This window comes from Delphinus delphis, chromosome 6, assembly GCF_949987515.2.
Source record: "Delphinus delphis chromosome 6, mDelDel1.2, whole genome shotgun sequence".
Classification (NCBI taxonomy): Eukaryota; Metazoa; Chordata; class Mammalia; order Artiodactyla; family Delphinidae; genus Delphinus; species Delphinus delphis.
The window spans coordinates 36,723,727-36,735,793 of NC_082688.1; positions in this window are offsets into that span (position 1 = coordinate 36,723,727).

Sequence of the window (12,067 nt, forward strand, 5' to 3'; positions counted from 1 at the left end):
TAGTTGCCGCACATGGGATCTTTCATTGCAGCGCGCAGGCTTCTCTACTTGCGCTCGGGCTCCAGAGCGCGCGGGCTCAGAAGTTGCAGCACGTGAGCTCTCTAGTTGTGGCACGCGAGCTCCAGAGTGCATGGGCTCAGTAGTTGTGGCGCACGGGCTTAGTTGCCCCACGGCATGTGGGAATCTTAGTTCCCCGACCAGGTATCGAACCCACGTACTCTGCATTGAAAGGCAGGTTCTTAACCACCAGAACACCAGGGAAGTCCCCTGGCACTATCTTTCTGAGGCTGGTTGTGATGCCTATCACACCCCTCAGATGCTTGTATTTTCAGCACAGATGCAACAGAAACCCTTCACAGTCTCTGTACCAAGGGCTTCCCGGTTGCACATGGGAGATGCCCCACATCTTAACCTCCAGGGTCAGACATTTTCACTGATACCTCTTTCAAAATATCTCTCCATTTAATGTCTACATTTTTTTTTCCTATTATCTAGTTCTAGTCTTACTGGGCTGTGTCCAGGCTCAGTAAGAATGAGTGCCACGATGGACTAATGACATTTGCTATGGCTAGATGCTAGGGGAGTTATACCATGAATGGTGTATGTGCTGGTCCTTAATCTCTTTTTCCTCAAATCCATTAATCCAAATTAATCCACCCTCCTTATTTAATCCACCCTCTTTATTATCAACCAAAATCCTACTTAACTTTCAGGACTAGTTCAAGCTTTATTTCTTCTTTAAAGGTCAAGTGGGCCACAGTGATCGCATTCTACTCTGAATTAACACCACTTATTATCTGGTTATCTAATATTAGTACTAGTTTATAAATGTTAATAGTAAATGGCACTTATACTTGAGGTGGCTTGAACAATGGTGGTATATTTAACACAAATAAATTATGACTGGTTTTAAAGAACATACGAATGGTTAGTTATAGAAGATATCTGGCATTCTGGCTATCAGGAAAGAGATCGAAGAGTTCTCTGAAGATACCATCAGTGAACTCTTTTTGGCAAAAAGACATCAAAAACAGGATTAGAGACAAAAACAAAATGCTTAGCTTAAACCAAGGAAGAGAGCATTAAGTCCAGTCACTATACCTCAGCAGTAACAGGAGCATGAGACCATTTACTACCATTTTCCATCCTGTACTGCTACACCACTTCCCTTACTGCATTATAGCGGGCTGTATGCAGTCCAAGATTCCCTTTTCTCTACAGAATAGTGACCCTTTGTGGAAGGAGGTTCCTGCTCTATCATACAATAAGATTAAGTAGATTGCAAGGATCTGAAATACTTCCTTCAATTGAGGAATCACAGATAGAGGCAATGACATCTTCTTGACTTTACCATGCATACAATGGATGCTCACTAAAACCCAACCTCTCCCATCAACATGTAAACTCCACAGAGCAAGGACAGTGTCTAGTGTGTTCATTGCTGTATCTCCAGTGCCTGACTCACAGTAGCTGATGATACATATTTTACTAATGAATAGTTAATGCATAGTATTAGATGAAGACAACAATATACAGAAGAAAAGTTTAATATTTTGTTCTACAATATATCTGCTTTTGAGAGAGGTAATCATCTTTATTTTAGATTCCCCCTTTCCTACTGCATCTGTTGTGCAGTGAGGACAAAGTTAAGGAAGTGACCAAAATGGATCATAAACATAAATAGACCTAAACGTGAAAGTCAAAACTATAAAACATCTGGATATAGAGGAAAACACAAGAGAAAATCTTTGTGACTTTGATTTCTTATGCAGGGCACAAAAAGGACTAACTAGACAAGAAAAAAATAAGAAATTACACTTCACCAAAATTTAATACTTCTGCTCTTCCAAAGACACCGTAGAGAAAAAAAAAGGCAAGCCACTGAATGTGAGGATATATTTTCAATTCATATACTCACAAAGGACTTGTATCCAGAATATTTTAAAACCTTTATAATAACAAGAATATATAAAGAACTCTTACAATGCAATAACAAGAAGCCAAACGTTCTAATTCTTTAAATGTGCAAAAGATTTAAAAAGACTTCACCAGATATAAGATACAGGTGGCAACTATGCACATGAAAAGATGTTCAGTATCATTAGTCTTTGAGAAAATGCAAACTAAAACCACAATGAGATATCACTACACAGCTACTAGAATGATTTTTTTTTTAAACTGATGATACCAAGTACTGATGGAGATGCAGAACACTGGAATTTTCATACAATGCTGGTAAATATAAAATTGAACAGCCACTTTGCAAAAGTTTGGCAGTTTTTTCTTTATCAAGTTAAAAACATTCAATTAACACAGGACCTAAGATTTCACTCCAAGGTATTTATCCAAGAAACATGTGTACATATCCTCAAAGACTTGTATGTGAACATTCACAGCTCGAAGTGGAAAATAACTTAAATGCCCATCACCAGGTGAATGGATAAACTAATTGTGGTATATCCAACAATGAAATACTACTCAGAAATAAAGGGATGAACTACTGGTATACACAAAACCATGGATGGATAGAAAAAACATAATGCTGAATTAAAGAAGCCATACACAGGATACATACCGTATGATTCCATTTACACGAAGCTCTACAGTAGGCAAAACATCTACGGTGAAATCTGATCAGTGGATGTCTGAGGTGGGCTGGGGAGAGACTGACTGCAATGGGCAACAGGAGAATTTGGGGAGGGTGAGAGAAATGTTCTACATATTGACTGCAGAGATGATTACATGGGTGTAAAAATCTGTCAAAACTCAGTGATTACACATTTAAAATGTGTGCATTGGACTTCCCTGGTGGCGCAGTGGTTGAGAATCCGCCTGCCAATGCAGGAGACACAGGTTCGAGCCCTGGTCCAGGAAGATCCCACATGCCTCAGAGCAACTAAGCCCGTGCGCCCCAACTACTGAGCCTGTACTCTAGAGCCCGTGAGCTACAACTATTGAGCCTATGTGTCACAACTACTGAAGCCCATGCACCTAGAGCCCGTGCTTCACAACAAAAGAAGCCACTGCAATGAGAAGCCCGCGCACCACAACAAAGAGTAGCCCCTGCTCGCCACAACTAGAGAAAGCCCACGTGCAGCAACGGAGACCCAACGCAGCCAAAAATAAAATAAAATTTTTAAAAAATTTTAAAAAATAAATAAAATGTGTGCATCATCTTGTCATTTCAATAAAGTTGAAAAAATAATTATTCTGCAACAGTTAAGGAGCTATTTAAGTCTTTTTTTGTTATTAATGGTAGCTGGCCAATAAGTCTTTACAGAGGTTAATCAGTCCATTGTGGTATAAGATTATCCCTGGTCCATCAGCCTTCTGAAACATACCAGAGGAATGGATTCTCTAACCAGCAGAAATAGAGTTAGGTCAGGGAATTTGCTTTCCAGTTCACAGAAGTTAGAGTGTACATTTGCACACCCTCTTGTGATTAACTCAAGTTAATTTTCAAAAAGTCAGGCCTAAGCTATGTTAAGAGGTGAAGAAAGGTATTTTTTATCAGAAGGTTAATGCTTCAAAAGTGAAGAATCCCCCCTGTGAGAAAACAAAATACTTTTGGCACATACTCTGATTGGGGTCTGGACCTTCCAAATACGGCAGACAGTCATCTGGTGTGTGTGCTGGCAGGGACACATACACGGGAGAGGGACAGAAATGCCACCCTGGCCACAGTCTACATGACACAGGGGAAGAATGGCTCCTCCATCAGAGGAGCAGGTTGTTAGAACAGCCAGAGGGATAAGGTTTTTATTTGTAACTGGACTCACAAATGTTTATTATGATCATTTTTTTAACTGTCAGTCACTGAAAAGGCTTTCTGTGCAAGCACAGGAAAGGGAGAAAGCAAAGAAAACCTGCTAACTGCCCTCTCTACCTGCCCTACCTTACCCTTCTCCTCTGCCCCATCCCCTTAACTCACTGCCCCTCATTCTCTAGTAAAGGTTAAAACCACACCAGAGGGACTTCCCTAGCGGTCCAGAAGTTAAGACTTCCACAGCGGGGGGGCATGGGTTCGATCACTGGTCGGGGAACTAAGATCCCACATGCTGTGCGGCGTGGCCAAAAAATCTTCAATACATAATTGAGAAGTAAACGCTTCCATCTTAAAAAAAAAACTAACAAAAAAACAAACCACACCAGAGGGCTTGGTTGAGCCAAAAGAAAAGGCAGGCCTAGGATCCAGATGCAGATAGGTCGGGGAGGGGTGATGAAGTCAGTGGACATTTGTCATTTCCAGCCCCCAGCATCCTAAGACTACTCTGATGTCCTTTCAGGCTACTGACTCTCCAGCTCTGTGTACAGCCTTGTTGGGAGAGTAAAATCAAATGTTTGCCCTCCCTCGACAGAAACCAAGGAGCTTCCCTAGGGGGTCCTTCCCCCAGATCCTTTCTCTCTATATCCTGATAGGGCCACAGATGGGCCATGACTTAAGCTTGACCAATCAAATAATCTCATGCGACTTTTATTTCTTTCAAAGAGTGACGCAAGAGGCAAAGAAATGGCTTGCAGTGGAGCCAGGCAAGACAACTAAGCAGTTCTTTCTCTTGTCAGTTCCAAGCCTGGTTCCTTAGGTTTCCCTTCCACTCTGTGAGGCTTTCCTCAGTGGAGAAATACATATTTTAAGTTCCCACCTTCCTCCCTTACTTCCCAACTTTTCTTAATCCCCCTCATCAGAGTTAATGTCTGTCACCAGTTTGGTGTGTTTTTTTCCAGTTTCTATATATCTCATTTTTGTTTTTAAAAAATGCATGTGTCATATAAATTGGATTATATTATACATATTGTTATACAACTTGCTTTTTATTAGCTGTGATCTTCTATTTCTTTTGTATCTTATCGTCATCCCTGATTAAAAATGTACATAAAAATTCTACCAAAGTTGGAGTCTAGCGGTAGGGTGGGACTTGGTTAATCCCACTATTACACAGCCCATAAGAGAATGCGCTCAAGTTCAGCTGGCTGAACAAGAATCCTAAGGAATGCTAGCTATGTGCCAGGATGTAAAGTTCTCACAGGCGACGTAAAGGTTCTTGAGCAGGGAAATCTCATGATGAAGACAATGTTTCATGAAGAGTAACTTGGCAACAGTGAAGATAATATAGACAAGAAGTAGAGATTGGACAGCAGGGAGACTAGTTCAGTGGCTAACAGAGAAGAGTAGATCTGAAGAAATAAAATTCTGGATTACTGCGGTGGTCAGAAAAATGGAGAGAAACTTTTCCTGAATTATAAGGTAGACTAGTAGAGTGGAAGAAACAAATGATTGGAATTAGAAGAGTTAGATTTGAATTGCAGCTCTGAAATTTATTAGCTGTGTGACATTTGGTAAGACACGTCCCTGCTCCATATCTTTTCCCCTGTCAATAAGATGAAGAAACTGGAATATCAGGGCCTTTAAGCGTTGGGGTTTTTTTCCAGCAGAACCCCCGCTCCCTGCACAGGTAAAGGGCTCAGAGCCCCAGCTCTCCTTCATTACACCTCTCAGCCACCTCTGAGGCATTCCTGAGGAATCAACAGAGGACTAGTGCACAGCATTAGAGAAGTCTCTAAACACTCTACTACCAAATCTAATATTCAGTGACTCAGGTGGGTAAACTTGGCAGAAGTGTCTAGAAAAATCGTACTGACCACAATAGGTGGCACAGAATCATATTAGAAAGGGTGAATTGACTTCTGATAAATCTGCCTGTTTCTCTTTACAGGTCAAATCCAATTAAATGTCCAAAATCTCATCCAATGCTTCTGCAAATGGTAATCTGACCTCTATATAAACAATACAGTCACAAATAATTCATTGCCTAACAATTCAGCTCATTCCAATTTGAGGTCCTCTAACTATTCAACTGTTCTTCCTTATTAAGTCAAAATTTGTCCGCCATCACTGCCATCTGAAATAAAGGTCCTTATTCCACCTTGTGAAGGTAAACCAAGTAAATCTAACCCCTCTTCCACAAGACAGTCCTGCAACTGTTTGAGAAGAGCTCTCAGGTCTACCTTATCCCCCCTTATTCTCTCTTGCTCTGGCCTACCAGGAATGTTCCACAGAAGTGGCCTGCTCCAGTTTTGGATCAATTCAACATTCTCTGAGCATCTAAGTACAAGTAGATCTGCACTTATTCACAGCTTTAAAGACTTAATCAAATCAGATGGTCTTCCTTGAAACAAATGACTAGCTTTATAATAAAGTGTAAATAGAACCTAAATTCATTATCTGGTAACCATTATTTTCTTACTAAACATTAACTGGTGCCAGTGTATCAGAAGTAGATTGCTAAATCTTTTAACCCAAAGCAAATTGTGAAAACATCTACTCAGGGATCCAAAAAGATCCAAGACTCAAGGTGCAAAGTAGCAAGTATAAATAACATAAATAAAGCTTATACTCTCATCAGCTCTCAGGGGAATGTAATTCTCACTGGTACAAAAGTTAATTATCACCAAGGTGACTTGGAATATCAGTGTTAGTAAGAAAGCTTCATTCACCATTCCTCATCCCACCCACTCCACATTCCACCACCAGGTCTGCAAAATCAGGGGTCTGTGGCTTAGGCCTGGGTATCCTCCAGTCTGGGTAATTTGGGGATGGGGATTAGGAGGTGTGACTGAGTCCCTAAGGAGAAAGCGAGCTGGCACAGCCAGTCTGTGATGCCTGTGGGAGTGCTGAGCCTCTACGGTTTCCTGTGCCCTGGTTGTCCTAGTAACCTGAGGCCTCCCTATTTGTGTTGGCATCGTGGGGTCAAGAGCGGAAGCAAAGCTGAAGCACCAGGAAGACTTGCAGGGAAAAAATGCGGGTAATGCAGCAGTTATGCCACAGGAAGGTCAAGCCTAGGGCATAAGAATTACCTCTCCCTAAGGGGAGCTGGAGGACGAGGAGCACACCCAAGAACCCTTCTCCAAGGAGCAGGGGTCAGAGGTGTGCTCAAAGAGCATGGACGAGGAAGGCTCAAGGAAGAGGGGAAAAGACGTTTCTGAGAAGGAAGGGAAGAGAAGGGAGAGGGACTTTAGGGACTCTCAGGGAGAGAGATTAAATGAGGGATTTTTTTTAAGTGTTGCTTTTGAGATATGGGAGATGAGATATAGCCTTCATCTTCTACCCCTTCTAAGAAACTTCCAACAAAAACTGACATTACTCAACAGGGCTTTGGGGGCTGGATTTGTGTTTTCTTCTAGTTGTGACAACATGTAAGACTGGCCTCCAGACAGATCAAGAGCCCAGTTACATATGTTTTTACCAGGTCTGAGGTGACCATAAGATTTCTGGAGCAGCCAAAAGACAGCCATGTGACAGTGTACTAACTCCTAGAGTTTACAGCTATGCTAACACAAGACTCACTCACCTCCTCCAACTATTTAAATTTAAATTAACTAAAATTTAAAATTCCATTCCTCAGTCACACTAGCCACATTTCAAGCGCTCAATAGTCACATGTGGCTAGTGGCTACTGTTTAGACAGGACAGGTAGAGAACACTTCCATCATCATAGTAGGTTCTATTAAACAGTGTTGGAGTAAAGAAAAAAGCTTAGATAAATAGCTAACAAAATACAAACCCTTTCAAATCTTTAAAGAGCTGCCACATTGAAAAACAAGTAGACTTTTCCCATATGTTTCAAGGAGCAGAACTACGGGGAAAAAAATGAGATGCTATAGCAAGGCAGATTTAGCTGAACAACCTCTAGTACCTAAAGCTAGATGACAATAGAATGGGCCACCTTCACCACAGGTGGCAGTAACCCATTGCATTCAGTAGAGACAGTTAAGCAAAGACCTCCTTGGTCATATTTCAGAGATAATAAAGAACTAGATGCCTTCTCAGTATCTAGTTTTGAGTCTGCAATTTTAAGAAAAGAGCAATTTACAAATGAGATAAAAGTGAGAGTCATAAACGGCATTTTAAAAGTCACTACTACCACAAGTAGACTGTGGGGCAGGCAGGCAAAATTAAAGCATATAAGTAGATAAGTAACTTAGTCAAAATTAATGATGGTTAGCCGGGGGTTAATTATTAGTGGTGGGGCTATCATTTATGTACCGATTTATAAGCAGAAAAAAATTAAAAAGAAAAAATTGGTAAGAATGGTTCTAATGGTGCAGAGACAAGGCCGGAAAACTTCAATACAGGTTATCAAGAGAAACTTGACTATAGTTGAAACCAGTACCACAACCCAAGAATCTTTTATATTCTCTAGCCAGCGAGAATATGAGCTGTTTGGGTACAGCAACTGTCTGTTCTTGGGATTCTGCCCCCTTCATCCCATCCTCCTGCCATTCACCACAGCCTTACAAGTCATCTCTCTCAACTCCTGAAACTCAGCCACCTTCAAACAGTCTCTTGATCTCCACAGGCAAGACTCTCTCCTCTCCTTCTCGTCTGAATACAGAATGCCAAAGGATACTGTCTCTTAACCTTCTATCCTAGCTATGAATTTACTCATCCTCATTTTCCACCCCAAAATGTATTTGGCTTGATTATAATGTAATATACTGAATATACATATTCATAGTCATTTACTGACTTATGGTTCTATTATCTGTGTACTTTGGTGTGTATACATATGTGAGAGCATTCATGCACACACATGTGATAACATCCATTATTGGTAAGCATTTAGGAATCTGGCACCAGGATTATGAAATGCACCATTACAGTGCCTAGCACGACACCAAGCTTAAGTGGTCACTCAATGGACTTTACAATAGCCACGTCATGACTCTGGATGCAAAATGTTGGAAGACGAGACTGAAGTAGATGTGAATTTGACGACTTTTTTTTCTTGTAGGAAACAGAATGGAAGCATAAGCATCTTGTGCTGTATATAGAGGAAGAATGTTTAATCACAAGGAGAAGGTTGAAGCCTTGCTGAAAGAAAGCATAATAGAGTGTACAAAGAGTCCAGAATAAGAAAAAAGTGATAGAAGAGGAAGGAAGACAGAAGTGGATCATGCAGAATAAATAAAGCCTAGTCTTTTAAAAATCCGAGGTCTTACCAAAGAGAAAGGAAGAAAAAGAGATTTCAACATAAGAGAGTTTAAGATGGAAAAGAGCCAGAAAGGGCTGTAGGCTTAAAAGAAACAAAATCAATGAAGAAGCAGTGGTGTATGTTGGCAAAGAGAAGTGTAGAGTTGAGGGGAGGGAGAGAATTTATGGTAGAGGAAATTGGTGTGAAGTTTTCCTCTAAAGATGCCCAGCAGAGCAAAGAAGGAATGAAGGCAAAGGCCACTAGGAATAAGGTAGGGCTGGGGCTGAAACAGCACAGGAGAAAACAACAGGGCCCAGAGTGGGAAACTATATTCTTTCTAAAAAATTAACTGACCCAGATTTTCTTGCTTGGGGCCAAAGGTAACTGAAATTTAAGGATCTTGAAAATAAATTATAACAATCCTAATCTTTGCAATTGCCTTTGGCCCAAGATAACATCAATTTAAAAGATCACGATAGAATTAGTGTCAGTTTCTGACACTGTAGAGTTGATTTTAGAAGATAAATAAGACTAATAAATTGCTCTGTTTATAGAAATACTATCCTGAATAACAACTTTAGCTGTATCTCTCTATCAGCCACAGGGTAAATATAGAAACTTTATAGTTACATACATGCCCACAGACGATAATAAGTAACCTAACATATATGGTAAAGCTGGGTTACTTATCTTTCTATACTATAGCCCAATGAAATGTTTTACTGGATTTAGGATACATAGTGCAAGTTAAAGGGCTGCACAGACAAAGGTTAACGTTAAAAGTAAAGACCGTAAGATGAGGGAGAGGAAAACTAGAACTGCTATGCTACTGACATAGAACTGAAGCATTAACAACACAAGAACTCCCACGCATCAGTGAGGGGAAAATGGCACAAAAGCAAGACAAAGGAAAAGACTCGATGCCATGTAACTAATCTTGGTAGCCTCACTTTTGGGTTTTAAATCAAATACTGAATCAGATTCTTCAACGTTTCTCTTTTTAAAAATTCAACGAAATTACTTAACTCGTTTGATAAATGTAGTCATGCAATTTTAAATGACTATAAAAATTAGAGGATCAATGCCTAATCCTTTGGCAAAGACTGAAGGCGGCAGTAGTGCTAGACACAGATAACCTTGCGTTTAAGCTCCTCACTACTGCTTAGAGACCATCGATTCTGCCTGCGAGGCCAATCCGAATTCCTCATCTCGGCATTCAAAGCCTTTAGTGACCTCGCCACAACTGTACCCAAAGAGCCCTAACTCCCACTACTCCCTAACCTACCTCTCACTCTCGGCGCGCACGGCCTCTGGACAGACCTGATCTCTGGGGGGGAGGGGGGGTGGCCATTTCCCCTTTCCCGCCTGGGTGGAAGTCTCCTTCCATCTCAGGCTCTGGCTGGCCCAGGCCTATCCAGCACTCCAGCCAACCGCGCTGTCGCTCCGCAGCCACGCACTTCTCCCGGCCCTTTCCGGGTCTCTCCTCCCCGACTCTCTCGGTGTTGCCCCGGGGCCCCTCTCCCTCAGCTCCAGTGTTCCCCCGGGGACTCGCCCGTCTCCCCGGTCAGTCACAAGCTCTGCGGGTCGATGGTTGTCTGTTAGGTGCTTCGAGCCTGGGCGAAACCCAGACCCGGACCCCTCGGGGCCCTCCCCCCAACTCTTTCGGGCGCTTCTACGATCCTCCCCCGGCTCCCCACGCCAGCCTAGCTGCCCCTCGGGGCTCCGGCCCCCAGACCTCCCCGCCGCCGCTGCCAGTCCTTCCTATCCTATCCGGCGGGGGTCGGCGGTGACTCACCGAAGGGCCAGCGGCTGGGGGGTCGGAATGCGCTCACTTCCTCCCCGCGCGCACCTGCCCGGAGCTGTTGGAGCGCCGCCCAGCCGAGCCTCCGGCGGATGTTTTTCTGTCCCCGCGTGGTCAGCGCTCGCCAGCCGCCCCCTCCCGGCCCGAGAGCCAGCCGTCGCGCCCCCCCCCCCGGCACCAACTGGCATCGCGGAGTTGAGCCCTGACCACAGAACCCCCAGCCGCCAACACACGCGGCAACCACAAGCGTGGCCTCTGGCCCCGAGAAGCTAGGCAGATGCACACGCGAGCGCGCACACCCGCAGGCGTGCAAGAAACGGGTTCAACCAACACCTCCCCGCCGCCCTCTCCCCCACCCAACTTCTGGGAAAGGGCTCCTGGCTCCGCCCCAGCCTTTCTTTCCAGAAGACCCCTACTCCTGCCCCTATATGCCTACCTCATCTTCATTACAGGCGGTTAACTCTCACCTCTCCTGTCCCATGACTTCACACACACCAATCCCCATTGGGCCCCCCCCTGCCTACAGCATGACCACCACCACCACCTTCAAGCTCCCTAGCTCCCCCCTAGTGTCCGCCCCCTACTGGTTTGGCTCCAGGATACAGGAGCAGAAGGTAGTCTATGGTCCAAACATCAAGGGTGTCAGCTGGTGCCCCACAAAAGCACCAGCAGAGCTACTGACCACTGACAAGACTTCTGGGCCCTTCTATTAGTCAGGCCTTCTAATCCACCTGCTCCAGCCCTGAGCAGTCCAAGGCCATGCCTCCCACATGCCAGCCTATATCCGGGCACCTTGCTCCTCTGTGAGTTTTCTTTTCTTCTCTTGGTGCTCCTCTGAAATGGAAAGGATATCAGACCTGACTAGGGGGAAGGTGCGGTGCAGTCCGCACCTCCAGCCACTTAAGCTGTCTTCTTGGAAGAAAACAGGGAGTTTGGGGCGGACTGGCGAAGTTGTTTCTGAATGGTGAGGAGGTGAGAGGAAGGGTAACCCTCTGGAAAAGTCAGCCAGAAGTAGTTGGATCTGAACCACTGGGTGGCAGGGAGTGGGAGTCTTGGGGTAAATGGAACTAGAGACTTACAAGGAAAAATAGAATAAATGCCAAAGTGATTGGCCCTGTGGGTAGGAGAATAGCTGGAACAGGGGTCTTTGAAGTGTGAAAAAGGGAAAGAAATCCAGCTTGATTGGGGCAATTAGTACCAATGAGATGGCCAGCATTAGACTGGTCAGAAAGGAGAACTTGAGAGTTCATTTGAGTGAGGATGGGAAGAAGTAGATCAGAATCCTTACCAGAAA